Source organism: Chrysemys picta, chromosome 7 (assembly GCF_011386835.1).
Source record: "Chrysemys picta bellii isolate R12L10 chromosome 7, ASM1138683v2, whole genome shotgun sequence".
Classification (NCBI taxonomy): domain Eukaryota; kingdom Metazoa; phylum Chordata; order Testudines; family Emydidae; genus Chrysemys; species Chrysemys picta.
The window spans coordinates 105475471-105491299 of record NC_088797.1 but is presented as its reverse complement, the minus strand read 5'-3'; the positions used below and the strand labels follow the sequence as shown (position 1 = coordinate 105491299).

The 15829-nt window shown below is 45.8% G+C and overlaps 1 protein-coding gene across 4 annotated transcripts in view; it reads left to right on the top strand.

Annotated features, from left to right (window-relative positions):
* The window catches only part of PTPRE (protein tyrosine phosphatase receptor type E), a 243335-nt gene that overhangs the window by 106416 nt on the left and 121090 nt on the right, over window positions 1-15829 (top strand). Inside the window, exon 1 of one of the 4 annotated variants that reach the window (XM_005299649.5) lies at window positions 8158-8311. The exons of the other annotated variants lie outside the window; for them this stretch is intronic. The gene's annotated coding sequence lies outside the window, so the exon portion shown is untranslated. Of the gene's footprint in view, window positions 1-8157; window positions 8312-15829 lie in introns of those variants that run through there. 4 annotated transcript variants of the gene reach the window in all.

Below are 15829 nucleotides of genomic sequence, written 5' to 3'. Positions count from 1 at the left end.
AGAACTGTGCAGGAGTACCCCCTGTTGGTCAGTATTGACTCTGGAGTCACCTAAACTGTGGTGCCTGTTCTCCCAGAAGCATTTCAAAACATACACATGAGGTTAGGATCATGAAGAAAACTCCCTTTTTCAGGGCTAGTTTTATTAACGCATAACAAATTAAAATACTATTCCTTTTCTCTCTTTTTATGGGGACAAACTCAGTTCTTTCCCAGCATCATAAAGCATCATCTGTTGGACATTAAAATAAAAAACACAAAGTCCAGCCATCTCAGCCCCTAAATCTAGTGAATAATAAGTCCAGTTGTCTCGGCCTGCTGTTCCAGATCCATTTTTCATAAGACTAACCAGCCTGCCCCCTTCCTCCAACAGAACTCCACAAAATTCCTTAACCCTCACTCCAGGGCTTCCCCTTCAGGAGCCTAGCCTCTTGCCTCGTGGGTGTCTCTCTAGCTTGTACTGAGGTCTCTTCCCCCCATGAGCGTGGCCTGCTCCCTGTGGTCCCTTTCTACAAGTATCCTTGCTTTGTCTGCCCTTCCCTTACTGGGTTTCTAGTTCTCATCATCCTTTTATCCCCACACCTGGGATTAATCATCACAATTAAGCTTCTTTGCTCATAAAGTACTCAAGCCAAATGCCCTTGCTCTCCAGCCTAACTTGAAGGTGTACTGATCAGGCACAGGTGAACTGATCCTATCTTGTTACCGCACGGCTAGTCATCCTGTGGCAGGCCTAAACTTCAGTCAGAAATTTTTGTTGTTTGAAAAGCTTTCAGATACCCTCCTCACTTTATATTGTTTTTTCTGCCACTGAATAATTTGCTGAAACTCCTTTTGGGTCAGAACAAGACTTTACATGAATAGTTTAATTTGTTTGTGTTAGGGATAGGCAACAGGTACCAGCCATTATGAGAAGGAGGGATAGAAATGGTTAGTTTTGAATTGCTGAAAGAGGAGTTTTACTATGTTACAGCTGTTATAACTAGGTTTTGAGTACTGCTAGATGGAATTAATACATATTTTTGGGCTTTGATGCAAAGAAATCATTTGATACAGAACATTCCAGGGTGTCTCTAAATACGTCATTCATGAAGTGTCACAGGAGCTTTGGTCAGACCAAATGACATTACTAAGTTCCTACAGCACGTCTTCCATTTGTCTTCCGCCCTAATGCACACTAGACTGTAAGCCCTGCAGAAGTCCTGTTTGGAGAAAATTCTGGTGGACTGGGCACAATCTAGCAACTTCATGACTGGGGCAGGGGATACCAGTTTCAGACCGTCACCTGGTTTAGGGCCTGATAGTCTATGCAGAGACATAGCATTCCATCCTTTTTCTTAACAAAAAGTATTGGAGCCCTAGCTGGGGAGGTGGAACACTGGATTAAGCCCATGGCCAAGTTTTCCTGGATGTACATGAGAAGGGCTGCCACTTCATTGCCTAGGCCTGGTCTACACTATGACTTTAATTTGGATTTAGCAGCGTTAAATCGAATTAACCCTGCACCCGTCCACACAACGAAGCCATTTATTTCGAAATAAAGGGCTCTTAAAATCGGTTTCTGTACTCCACCCCGACGAGCGGAGTAGTGCCAAAATCAATATTGTCATTTCGAATTAGGGTTAGTGTGGCCGCAATTCGATGGTATTGGCCTCCAGGAGCTATCCCACAGTGCACCATTGTGACCGCTCTGGACAGCAATCTGAACTCGGATGCACTGGCCAGGTAGACAGGAAAAGCCCCGCGAACATTTGAATTTTATTTCCTATTTGCCCAGCATGGAGAGCACAGGTGACCACAGATAGCTCATCAGCACAGGTAACCATGCAGGCCGATAATCGAAAAAGAGCACCAGCATGGACCGTACGGGAGGTACTGGATCTGATCGCTATATGGGGATTCAGTGCTAGCAGAACTTCGTTCGAAAAGACAAAATGCCAAAACTTTTGAAAAAATCTCCAAGGGCATGATGGAAAGAGGCCACAATAGGGACTCAGATCAGTGCCGCGTGAAAGTCAAGGAGCTCAGACAAGCCTATCAAAAAACAAAGGAGGCAAACGGTTGCTCCGGGTCAGAGCCACGGACATGCTGCTTCTACGCTGAGCTGCATGCAGTTCTAGGGGGGGCCACCACCACTACCCCACCTCTGACCGTGGATTCCGAGGCGGGGGTAATCTGATCAGCTACACCAGAGGATTCTGCGGACGGGGAAGAGGAGGAGGAGGAGGACGAGCTTGCGGAGAGCACACAGCACTCCGTTCTCCCCAACAGCCAGGATCTTTTTCTCAGCCTGACTGAAGTATCCTCCCAACCCTCCCAAGCCAGTATCCAAGACCATGACCCCATAGAAGGGACCTCAGGTGAGCTTACCTTTTAAAATATAAAACTTGTTTTAAAAGCAAGCGTTTTTTAATGATTACTTTGCCCTGAAGACTTGGGATGCATTCGCGGCCAGTACAGCTACTGGAAAAGTCTGTTAACGTGTCTGGGGATGGAGCGGAAATCCTCCAGGGACATCTCCATGAAGCTCTCCTGGAGGTACTCCAAAAGCCTTGCCACAAGGTTTCTGGGCAGTGCAGCCTTCTTCCGTCCTCCATGGTAGGACACTTGACCACGCCATGCTAGTAGCAAGTAATCTGGTATCATTGCATGACAAAGCCTGGCAGCGTATGGTCCCGGTGTTTGCTGGCATTCAAGCAACATCCGTTCTTTATCTCGCTGTGTAATCCTCAGGAGAGTGATACCGCTCATGGTAACTTGGTTGAAATACAGGAATTTAATTAAGGGGACAGAGGTGGCCGTTCCTACTGGGTTGTTTGCCTGTGGCTGAAAAGAAATCCTTCCCTGCAGTTAGTCAAGCGCAGGGCGGGCGGGAATTGGTCCTGAGCTTTTCGCGTTTGGCTAGCAGGGATCTTCCCTGATACCAGCCACACGGTGGGGGGAGGGATAAAGCGATCATCCAGAGAATTGGACGGGGGGGGGGGGTTAGTTTGTTTTCTGCTGCTGAAGGTTAACAGGAAAACCACAGCAGTCCAACGGGCTTTGCTTGGTATGTGGGAAGGAGGGTGCAGAAGCCGAAAGACAATGGCTTACCGTAGCCGCATGCAAGCCGAATTCTGTTGCCCGGACCTGCGTCTGTGATCTCTAGCAGCAGAGCCACAGGCACTCAATATTAAGAGGCAAAATGCGACCTTGCACAGAAATCACATGTGCTATGTAATGTGAATAGTGTTGGTCACCGTGAAAGAGTATAAGCATTGTTCTGTAAAATGTATCTTTGTAAAAAATTCTCTCCTTTTTTCCCTCCCTCCTGCAGCTGCAAATTTTTCAAACCTCCCTCCTCCCTCCCAAAGGGTATCTCAGATAAGGCGTCGGAAAAAGAAGATGCGAGACGAGATGTTCGCAGAAATCATGGAATCCACCCGCAGTGAAAGAGCTCATCTGAATGAGTGGAAGGACATGGTTTCAAAGTATAGGAAAGATGCCAGTGAATGTGAGGACAGGAGGGACCAACGTGAGGACATGAGGGGCCAATGTGAGGACAGGAGGGACCAACGTGAGGAGAGGAGAGATGCTCGAGATGAGAGGTGGCGGCAGGAAGATCGGAGGAGGCAGGATGCAACGCTGGGGCTGCTGAGTGAGCAAACAGACGTGCTCCGGCGTCTGGTGGAGCTTCAGGAATGGCAGCAGGATAACAGAGTGCCGCTACAGCCCCTGTATAACCCCCTTCCCCCCTCACCATGTTCCATAGCCTCCTCACCCAGACGTGTTAGAACGCGGGGGGGGAGGCTCCGTACACCCTCCCATTCCACCCCAGTGGACAGCCCAAGCAAAAGGCTGTCATTTTTTTAACCTTATTTTAGTGGCCTTTTCCTTCCCGCCGAACCTCCTCCCAAACTCCACCCGGGTTCTCTCCCTCTTTTTATAATCAATTAATAAAGAATAAATGATTTTTAAATGATAGTGACTTTATTTCCTTTGAAAGCAAGCTGGGGGAAGGGGGAGGGTGGGTTCCTTACAGAGAATGAGTCAATAAAGGGGGCAGGTTTTCATGAAGGAGAAACAAACAGAAATTTCACACTGTAGCCTGGCCAGTCATGAAACTGGTTTTCAAAGCTTCTCTGATGCGCAGCGCTTCCTGGTATGCTCTTCTAGTCGCCCTGGTGTCTGGCTGCGCATAATCAGCAGCCAGGCAATTTGCCTCAGCCTCCCACCCCGCCATAAAGGTCTCCCCCTTACTTTCACAGAGATTGTAGAGCACACAGCAAGCAGCAATAACAATGGGGATATTGGTTTGGCTGAGGTCTGAGCGAGTCAGTAACGATCGCCAGCGACATTTTAAACGGCCAAATGCACATTCTACCACCATTCTGCACTTGCTCAGCCTGTAGTTGAACAGCTCCTGACTCCTGTCAAGGCTGCCTGTGTATGGCTTCATGAGCCATGGCATTAAGGGGTAGGCTGGGTCCCCAAGAATAACTATTGGCATTTCAACATCCCCAACGGTTATTTTCTGGTCCGGGAAGTAAGTCCCTTGCTGCTGCCGTTTAAACAGATTAGTGTTCCTGAAGATGCGAGTGTCATGAACCCTTCCCGGCTAGCCCACATTGATGTTGGTGAAATGTCCCTTGTGATCCACAAGTGCTTGCAGCATTGAAAAGTACCCCTTGCGGTTTATGTACTGGGTACCCTGGTGCTCCGGTGCCAAGATAGGGATATGGGTTCCATCTATTGCCCCACCCCAGTTAGGGAATCCCATTGCAGCAAAGCCATCCACTATGACCTGCACATTTCCCAGAGTACCTTTTGTAGCAGCAGCTCAGTGATTGCTTTGGCTACTTGTATCACAGCAGCCCCCACAGTAGATTTGCCCACTCCAAATTGATTCCCGACTGACCGGTAGCTGTCTGGCGTTGCAAGCTTCCACAGGGCTATCGCCACTCGCTTCTCAACTGTGAGGGCTGCTCTCATCTTGGTATTCTGGCACTTCAGGGCAAGGGAAAGCAAGTCACAAAGTTCCATGAAAGTGCCCTTACGCATGCGAAAGTTTCGCAGCCACTGGGAATCGTCCCACACCTGCAACACTATGCGGTCCCACCAGTCTGTGCTTGTTTCCCGGGCCCAGAATCGGCGTTCCACGGATAGAACCTGCCCCATTAACAACATGATCTCCAAAGCATCGGGGCCCGTGGTTTGAGAGAATTCTGTGTCCATGTCCATGTCCTCATCACTCTTGTCGCTGCGCTGCTGTCACCGCCTCCTCCTCTCCTCGTTTTTCTGGTCCTGGCTCAGCATAAACTGCATGAGAACGCGCGAGGTGTTTACAATGTTCATGACTGCTGTCTTGAGCAGAGCTCCATGCTTGCCATGGTATGGAGTCTGCAGTGTTCACCCAGGGAAAAAAGGCGCGAAATGGTTGTCTGCCGTTGCTTTCATGGAGGGAGGGGTGAGGCTGTACCCAGAACCACCTGCGACAATGTTTTTTGCCCCATCAGGCACTGGGATCTCATCCCAGAATTCCAATGGGCGGGGGAGACTGTGGGAACTATGGGATAACTACCCACAGTGCAACGCTCCGGAAATCGATGCTAGCCCTGTTACATGGACGCACACCGCCGAATTAATGTGCTTAGTGTGGCCGCCTACATTCGACTTTATACAATCTGTTTCCAAAATTCAAATTCTGTAAATTCGGATTAATCCCGTAGTGTAGACATACCCCTAGATTTGTCTGTGAGGGATCTTTGCCATGGGTTACAGATCTATAGGGCAGTCATTGTCCTGGTGCACAGGTACCATGTCTGCATTTTTATCCTCAAAAATGTCTGCATGTTCCCAAAACTTATCAGGGAGACTCAGGCTATTGGATTGGTTGCAGGAGTTCGGGACCGGAATATTGGGGCTGACTGCATGCAGGCAGACCTTTCCGCAGTGTTCAGAGGGGAAGCAGATCCTTTTCTCTCGTCAAGAGATGCAAGGTCTTTTTGCTCCAAGCAGATGATATGGAGAATTAGGGGAAAGTGTGGAGAATGGATCGCATTGAATTGTAGCAATTACCAAAGACCCTGGAATATGGCTTCTGGGGTACTGATTCCTGTGGCACTGGCCCCGAGGACAGGAGTGACCCATCTATTGTCTCTACAAGAACGGATGTAGCTTTAAACAGAGGAGGATTTGTAGTACTTGAGCAGCTTCTGCATCTATGAAATTATCAGCAGTCCCAGAATTAATCACAGCCCACTGTGAGCCCAGGCTAAATGGGGGAGAGGGCCGTTGGCTTGGGCCCCATCTATGGTACATAACTGTATCTGTACTTGGAAGCAAAGGGAGGATCCGCATGTCCTGGATCAGGTTTTCTTCAAGCCCTGGGGGTTAGTTCCAAAGCATAGTGGCCTGGTGGTGCCCAGGGTGCCCCACCCATTAAGTCTGGGCTCACTTGTTTCCTGATTCCTTGCTGTTGAGGTCCATGAGGGGCAAAGGTGAGGGCATGTTCTGGCGTGCTGCAATAAAAGCATACGTTATTGCACAGTTGCTGTTCCTCTTCTTCCAGGATTTAAGCATTGGCGGCCCAGGTCAACCTGCATTGGTTCATGTTTGGGTCCTGGGTTTTTCGGCATGGGGGTAGGCCAAGTGGCGGCATGTTGGTACTTCTCTCCTCCTTTTGCTCACATAGCTAGTTGTTGATATGGAAAGAGAGAGAGCTCAATAAAAGCATCCATTCTGTTCAAGGTCTTGATGCATGCTAGCTCATCCTTTACCTCACTAAGTCCACACCGAAATTGGTTCAGTTGGGCCACCTTGTTCCACTCAACATCATCTGCGAGTTGCAGGAACTGGGCTGCACATGAAGCAGCTGGACCTCACCCTTGCTGGAGCCTTCATAACACGGCTTCTGCTGAGCGAGCATGATGAGGGTTATCAAAAATTGTGGAAAACACTCGCAGGAAGTCATTCCGGTCATTTAACACAAGGCTGTCCTGCTCCAGCATGTGGGAGGCTCAATGCAGTCCTTCTCCAGCTAGGAAACTGATCGCTAGCCCCACACTGCTCTGTTCAATGGGATACACCCTAGGACAGAGCAGGAAAAGGAGATGGCATTTGTTCAGGAGCCACAGGACATGTGGGTAGTGGTACGGCAGGACCCTGTTCAGAGGGCAGTGGCTAAACCTGAGACTGGAGCACAGACTTCTCCTCCTGGGATCATGCAAGCTGGTCGCAGAGTGTCTTAGTTTCTGCTAGGAGCTGTGCCACTTGGGACTGCAGCAGATAGTTCTCACTTCAGAGTTGAGCGATCTGCTCCTGCGAATCCAAAACCCCATCTGGTTCAGTGGGTGGTGGTAGCCCAACCCTTCCAAGGGTCTTCCATGTAGGGTGTTGACAGTGGCAAACTGTAAAGGACCGGGGTGTGGCTGGTCTGGTTTAGCAATCACAGCTGGGCTGGTGTGCACAACTCAAGGATGACCACAAGGCAGTAGTCAGTGAGCAGGGATCGGGATAATCATGAGAGCTGGGATTGGTGTGCAAGAGTTAGGCTGGGGTTGGAGACTGGAGATCAGAAAGCAAGGTGCTGTCTGGAGTTGCAGCAGGCCAGAAGTCTGTGTGGTGGCCCAGATAACTTTCTGGAGTGCCTTCCAAGGTTAAATAGTTCACATGGGCCAATCAAAGGACTCTGTCATTCTGGTCCCTTGGGTCGGTATTTTCTGCGGCACCTATTCTCCACAGTGCTCTTTAGATATGGCTTTGCATGGCAGACCTGGGTTCTAGCCCCATGGATCCTTATGATTCCAAGATAGACATGCCACTACTTTTCTGAATAAGATTCAGCCACGTGCAGAAATGATAAGATATGTCCCATACTTGAAGCAGAGATTTAACTGTCATTTAGCTTTTGCACCTATTGCTTCTGTGTATAATAATTACTTGCACTTGAAAAGTGGACTGGACATGTGTATAATGTCTGGATCTACTATAAGCAGAACACTGTTTTACAGCAACCTCTGAAAGGATATTAGCAAGATTACAGCCCAACTGTATTTTTGTGGCTTTATTATTTCCTGACAATATTGCAACAACAGTTACTAAGTCAAAGCGGAAGTATTTAGTCAGAAGAGAATGAAACCAGGAAATTAGGAAATGAGGAGCTTCCGGTATCAGAGGCAACCACTAGGAAAAACTGGAAAGATAGTTCATCAGAAAACAGACGCTTTACAAAGCTGGAAGCCGAGAGAATGAAACTGAAGAACGATTGGGTAACTTGATGAGAGGTGCAGAAGAGAAAATTTAGAATGGATCTACAGAACGTGCTCAGGAAGGTAGGAGACTTGAAATGTGGGCCTGATTAAAGACTAGGAGGAAGTTGAGGGGGGATAAAGAAATCGGAGCAGGTAAGTCAGCAGTTATAGGAGGAACAGGTACAGATTGTGAATTTGACATAAAAAAAGGAGATCCGCTGTAGAAATGCATCTCAATTGATAGCATAGGCAGGCACACCTAATACTGTAACCACTGAAGGATCCCTGCCTTAACCTCCGTGAATAGGTACTAGCTCATGTAATCAGGGTTTTTGATTTCAAGAGTGAATGCATTCAGGCATTTCTGAGATGGTCAATGGTAATAATGTACTTTGTACCACCTGCGGTAATTTTTTTTTTTAACATAAATTGTAGTCTTTAATGTAAACCTTTTGTGTTTGTATAACCATTACATGCTCTTGGCACAGTCATAGCAAGGCAAAGAAAAGTACATCTAAATTGTGTACAGCTCTTTTTTTTAGCTTGATGGAAGATTCATTACAGTTTACTGTATATCACATACTGACAGCTTATGGTTATAAATGCCAGTGTCCTTTAATAGCATTCAGACACAGAGTAAAATAGATGGGGTTTATCTGCATGGCATTTTTCTAAACTGTAATTCTTTCTTGTTAGTTATTTTCTTATCTGTATCATACTTCCTTTAGATTGTCCACTTCACAGTCCCACTGCATGCAGATTTTACTGATATAGTCAAAAACTAAATTTATGTAATCATGGTAAGTTCAGGAGTTGCTATGTTTTGATCAGCATTAAAATATGAGTAGATGTGTAAATCAACAAAATATTGCAGATGTATGGAAAAGGAGCAGCAGCGATCTGTTTAATGGATTTGTTTTCCTCTACTAATCCATACATCTTTCAGTTACTAGTTTGAAGAAAGCCCAGGCTGGTAGACTGTTACCAATTTGCCTGTTACTTTGGGATATGCTCATTTATTCGGGTTACTCTTTGTGGGGGGGGGGGTGTTCTGTAATTCTATCAATGTACTGCTTGTGTCATGTGTGTTTTCATATGGAGCTCTACTCCTCCCTTATGCAAGTCCCCTCCCAATGGAGCTATCCTGCCGGACCTAGGTTCCCTAGGGCTGGGTTCCTCCAGCCACAGAACCAGATGAACCTCCCCTCCCCCCCCCCTCCGAGGGCTCAATGGACTGGGTCAAGCAGCACTTTCACACTGTCACCCTTATGCATCCCAGATTCAGCACGTCCCTATCTTCACTCTCACACCACAGTTGTACTGGTAGTATCCTACTTGATGAGCAAACCCCACAGCATTTTGGGCGCTGCAGGGATCTTTAGCTTAGGTAAAAGAAGTGTTGCTATAGAGTAAATAGGGGAAGCTAAAAACACAAAAGAGTGAAGTCCAGCAAGACAGAGAGTAGCAACCAGCTTAACCATAAAAGTTATTTATTGAATAATAGTGATAACTAAACAAGGAGAGCCTAAACCAACATAACATACATTATTAAAGGTTAATACCTAAGGTAGAAAGGAAAACAGAGAGAGAGAAAGAAGGGGATCTCACCTACTCTATGAGGCTTGAACTGATCGGGGTTCCCAGGTGATGGTGGTAGCTCAGGGTCCTGAGTGCTGGAGACAGGCAAAGCCCCCAGCACGATTAATCAGGAGAAGATGGAGTCCCAGTGGAACTGATGCATAGTTTGGATCTAAATTCGAGGTGAATTTAAGGACGTACTCAGTTTTCCCTTTCGATGGTTTGAAATTGCTTCAGACTTCCAAAGGCAAAAGAATATTATAAAACAGAGCTTTAGAGCTTGTTTATAGGTTCATAAATTTTACGTCCAGAAGGGACCGTTATGATCCTTTGGTCTGACATGCATAAAGCAGGCCAACGAATCTGACCCAATAATTTCTACATCACACCTATAGCTTATCTTCAAGCTATAATATATCCTTGTTTTTCAAAAATACAGTCTTTACTTAGACTGCAAGTGATGGAGAATTTACCACACATTCTCAAGTAAGTTGTTCTAGTGGTTAATTGTCTTCACTGTAAAAATTTGTACCTTATTTCTAGTATGAATTTGTCTAGCTTCAACTTCCAGCCACTAGATAGCATATGAGGGGTAAAGTCACTGCTGCATCTAAATTCCACTGAATACAAGAGTACAATAGAACTGGAGACTGTTAGCCTGTTAATACTCCAGTTCTCTGCCCAGCTGCAACCTTGAGAGCAGCCGCCTATGGTCCACTAAATGTCATGTAGGGATTCCAGGAGCAATTTCACTTCAGCCACTCTCTTTCCTCACCCCCAACATGAAGGAACAGCAGAATAATTTCAGTTTTGACGTTGATGAGGCCCCACACAGGCGCATCAGTCTGCCCACATGCAACAAATTAAATAACCAAGCTAAACTCACATAGCCGGTTTAAACCCTGACCCTGCAATTTGGTGTAACTGGAGGGAATGCTGTGCCTTCACTGTCAGTTCAGCTCCACCTGGGCTAAGCACTCTGCCTGCACAAAACAAGTTGCTGGATTGGGCCCTTATTGTCTAATGATTTATAGTCTGGCCTAAGTAAGGACTTTGGGAAGTGATGCAGGAGTCTTCTGATGATGTGATCTGTATAAACCAGTAGTACTGTGCTTAATATTGACTCATAGTGTACATATCGGCCTCAGTATAATCAATATATTATGACTGAAGCATATAGTTTAGCATAAATTAATATAGTGCAGATTTGATTTTGGGATCAGTGCAGATAAATAATACATTGAGGAGGTGATGTTGTTCATACGAAAAGCTAATGAATGTTGGTCCCATGGAAACAGTTTGCCTAATTGGATCCATGCAGATTGACTCCCACTGAAGTCAGCGGGGATCTGTGTGGGGAAAAAAGATCCACTCTCAGGGATAAATGCACTGACTAAAAAAAAATATGAATTTCTGATATCAAAACTTCTTATTAATTAAAGTTGCTGCCTCTTGGATCATAAGTATAGTTACAAAAGGCAAATGCATCCCCTGACTCATCGAATTATTCCACAGCCGCTTAGTAAAAAAAGTCTAGTAAAATGAGGCAATATCAAAATCTATGACAAAAGGTACAACATGCCAGTGTATACACATTGATAGTATTTACTTCTGTTTTATTTTTTTAGTGACAGGGAAGCCCCATAGCTTCTTTCTGTCCCTAATAAAGCTTTGCCTTGTAGAAAGATAAATGAGAGAATCAGATGCTTACTGCATGCCCAATAGGTGACTAAATTCAGAAACAGATGTTACTCTTCCGTCCTTATGTAATTAATGTTGCTTTATTGTGATAAAACACCAGTCACAGAACAGGTGCCCTTCAGACAATTCCATGTAACAAGTTCAACATCTGGCATATCAGTTTCAGTTTGTTGTGTAATTGTTCCTTATATATTTAATTCACTGGATTTGAAAGTGCCTTTGTTATAGAAGTTTTTCATTTGGAGATGCATGATTCAGTACAGGGCCGGCTCCAGCATTTCTGCCGCCCCAAGCAAATTGGGCGGCAATTGGGGGGGGGGGAAAAAAAAAGCCGCGATTGGCGGCGGCAGTTCAGCGGCAGGTCTTTCGCTCCTAGAGAGAGTGAGGGACCTGCCACCCCCGAATTGCCGCAGGTGCCGCCCCTCTCCCTTGGCCGCCCCCAAGCACCTGCTTGTTAAGCTGGTGCCTGGAGCCGGCCCTGATTCAGTAAATAATAGCTAATTAAATTAAATAGATGTCTTTATGGTCTGATTTAGTACATCTGCCTTTCAATATGAATATGAGATTCAAGAAAATATTTCAGTATGTCAAGTATAATCGGTAAATGCTGGTAAACATTGATTTCACCATACAAACACCAACTGAGGAAAATATATTTCCATCAATAACAGTCAAAATTTACAGAGGCAAAGTAAGGAAAATGCTGCTTGAGAGCTTGTCAAAATCTGGTGATTTTGACTTATGAGTTAGGCTTGTGATAAATGAAGTAGTGAGTGAATAGTTAAAAACAAGTATGATTTGTTGCTTTAAGGCTATTTACTTTGTGTATTTTGATATGTTTTGTGTTTTAACCATTTATAAAGCTTTAACTTTTGAATCTCAATATCTACCGTCATTAAATAATTGTCTGACTCCCATAATTTCCTGCAATTGTGAAAAAATAAATTGATAAAAATTGCAAAAATGTTTCAAAATAAACATTGATATCTGTCAAAATTATATATTTAAAAAAATCAAATTCTGCCAAGCCTAAGTATAAGTACTTCGGATTTTCTTCTAGTAGCTAGAGTTATATAGTATTTCCATGCTATTTCTCAACTGTACAGCAAACTTACATCCAAATTTTGCCTAAATGGGGACCACAATGTGAATTTGCCAAGAAACAGGGCTACAGATACTTGACATAAAATGAAGTGGACTTCATCTGTTATAGGTCCAAGTGCAGGAGGCGGCAACGCTCCTCCTCTGAGCATTTGGCGGCGGGGGTCCTTCCGCTTCGGGGCACTTCGGCGGCGGGTCCTGGAGCAAGTGAAGGACCCGCCGCCGAATTTCCACCGAAGACCCGGAGCAGAAGGACCCCCCGCCGCCGAATTTCTGCTGAGGGCGGCAAAATGCCGCCCCCCCCCAAATCCTGCCACCCTAGGCAGCCGCCTAGGGTCGCCTAGTGGAAGCGCCGGCCCTGTCCAAGTGTAAAGTGTTTTGAGATCTATGCCATCTGTGAGCCACACACTCCTATTACATATGAGGTCAGTCTATGAATGTATAATAGAATGATGTTAGCCACGTTTGGTCCACAGGCTGCAGCTTGTCTACCCTGGGACAGTGCTGCATAGGTGAATGCTAATACCTGTACATGTTAAGTGAATGTTCTAGTACTGAAAAAGAACACTGAACAGTACATATATAGTATTAAAAATTATTTGAGGACCATAATGCTGTGATATCTTTTTATATTTTGATAGGATTTGATTTTCTGTCTCTTATTACTCCTAATGCTAATATACCTGGATACAGAAGAATTAACATGAAGCAGCATATAGCTATGTATTTTGGCTGTTTTTTTGCATTTAAATGCCTCTGCATCAAAAATTATTTTAAAATAAAGCACTAAAGGAATTATATTATTAATATTAATATCGCTTTTGGTGGCTGGCCAAATCCTACAAATCATTACTCCTGTGAGTAGTTCCATTGAAGTTAATGGACTGTTAGTATGAGTCAGGTTCAGCATTTCAATGGTCCAAAAATAGTCTGTCAATTAACTAGTCAAATATTGGTCAAACAATGTCAAAATGGTCAGATATTTTAAAGCATTAATTTATTAAAACAAAAACAAGTAATACTTATACTCTCAAATAGGGTTAGTCTTAGATACTTATGCTTAATTACAAAAACAAATTACTAACTGAATTATTTTAGTTGATAAAAATGCAGAACACAATGAAATGATGTACTAAAAGAGTTGTTGTTATTATTACCTTTTTTATCAATGTTAGATTGGTGTTGAAACGTGAACATTATTCAAGATCGAACAGTCACAAATGAAAAGAAAAATGAAATTAAAGAGAAATTAAAAACACATCACAACTACAGTAACTTCTCACTTAACGTTGTGGTTATGTTTCTGAAAAATGCAACTTTAAGTGAAACCATGTTAAATGAATCCAAATTTCCCATAAGCTTTAATGTAAATGCGGGGGGTTAGGTTGCAAGGAAATTTTTTGGGGCAGACAAAAGGCTTTATATACTGTACAGTACTGTACTGTGATTGGGAAGTGCCCTGGCTTACCCCACACAGGCACAGTCCACTGCAGGCAAGGACGCTAGGAAGCACCTTCGCAGCGGCAGCGTCTCCGGAGAAGAACAGGCGGTGACTTTGACGGGAATGCTCCAGGCCCGCCTCTTCCTGTCCCCGCTCCACTCCAGGCCCACCTGTTCCCACCCCCACTACACCTCCTCTCTGGAGCACGCCGCATCCCTGCTTCTCTCTCCCCTCCACCCCCCGAAAGTCCTAAGCACTGCCAAAAAGATGTTTGGTGGCGCTTAGGACTTTTGGTGAGGGAGGGAGAGGAGCAGAGACACAGTGGTTCCCCACTCTTGCCCCTCCCTCCCAGAAAGTCCTAAGCACCACCAAACAGCTGTTTAGCATCGCTTAGGATTTTCTGGGAGGGAGGGGGAGGAGTGGAGAGGTGGTGCTTCCCCGCTCATCCCCCTCCCTCCCAGCGCTTTGCACTTAGGACTTTCTGGGAGGGAGGGGGAGTAGCAAAGATGCTGCTCTGGGAGGGAGTTTGGATGCGGGGGGGGGGCTCAGGGCTGGGGCAGAGGATTGGGGTGCAGGAGGGGATAGAGAGTGTGGGCTCTAGGAGGGAGTTTGGGTGTGGGAGGGCACTCAGGGCTGGGGCAGGGGTGGGGGGTGAGAGCTCTGGGTGTGGGCTCTAGGGTGGGGCAGAGATGAGGGGTTTGGGGTGTAGGAGCAGGCTGGGGGGAGTTGAAGTGCGGGGGAGGGGACTCAGGGTTGGGATGGGGGTTGGGACATGGGATGGGGTTTGGGGTGTGGGCTCCAGGTGGTGCTTACATCAGGCAGCTCCCAGGAAGTGGCTGGCATGTCTAGCTCCCATTGGCTGTGGTTCCCTGAGCTGGAGGGACATGTCGGCCGCTTCCCGGGAGCTGTGTGGAGCTGGGCAGGGAGCCTGCCAGCCTTACTGTGCCACCAACTTTTAACGGCCCGGTCAGCAGTGCTGACCGGAGCCACCAGGGTCAAAAACTGGACACCTGGTAACCCTTCTTAGAGGGCAATCTTTAGTTTGGGTAGATCTTGCCTGCTTGTGGAGAAAGGGGTGTCCAATGCCAGAGCTTTCACTTTCAAAGCTTTCCGCCCTTACATTCACAGGGGGTGAGTCAGTGCTGAAAAGCTGACCAACACCACCTTTTTGCAGCAGTTTCTGACCTTGTTCCCCCCCCTCCTGTCTTAAAGCACTACTGCCTTCCTCCAGCAAGCCTGGACAACTTTAGGTGCGGTGCGGTCAGTATTGCAAACTGGCTAGTGTAAGGAGGAGAGGTATATTTGATAGAATACAGTTCTGAAGACACCTGTATTTGTACTAGCCTCTACTGCTGCGTTAGCTTTACTAGAAAGCTGAGGAAAGTAGTGATAGTTAAATGGGAATAAAACCACTGTAAAACTAAATTAATTTGAAACTGTTGTGTTTATCAAGCCTAGTAAACAAACGTTTTCAGGAGACAGCATTTTTAAAAAGCCACATTGAAGAATATTTACTGTTATCTAACATTAGTTCCTCTTTTCTTTTATCTTTATGTAATAGAAGCTGACTTTTCTCCCATACAAGTTTCTCTGTCTCTCCCTTCCCGTCCCCCCATGTTGTAGATATGAAGGGGGCTTAGGGAAGAGGAGATGAGGGAGCCATTCTCCTTTTCCTGAAGTCTGCAGAAGCAGAGGATCTCCAGTAAGTTTTGGGATGCCCCCTCAATTCCCACAAGCTTATACGCACACTGAACCCTCTCCACCAGCTCTTAGCCTTA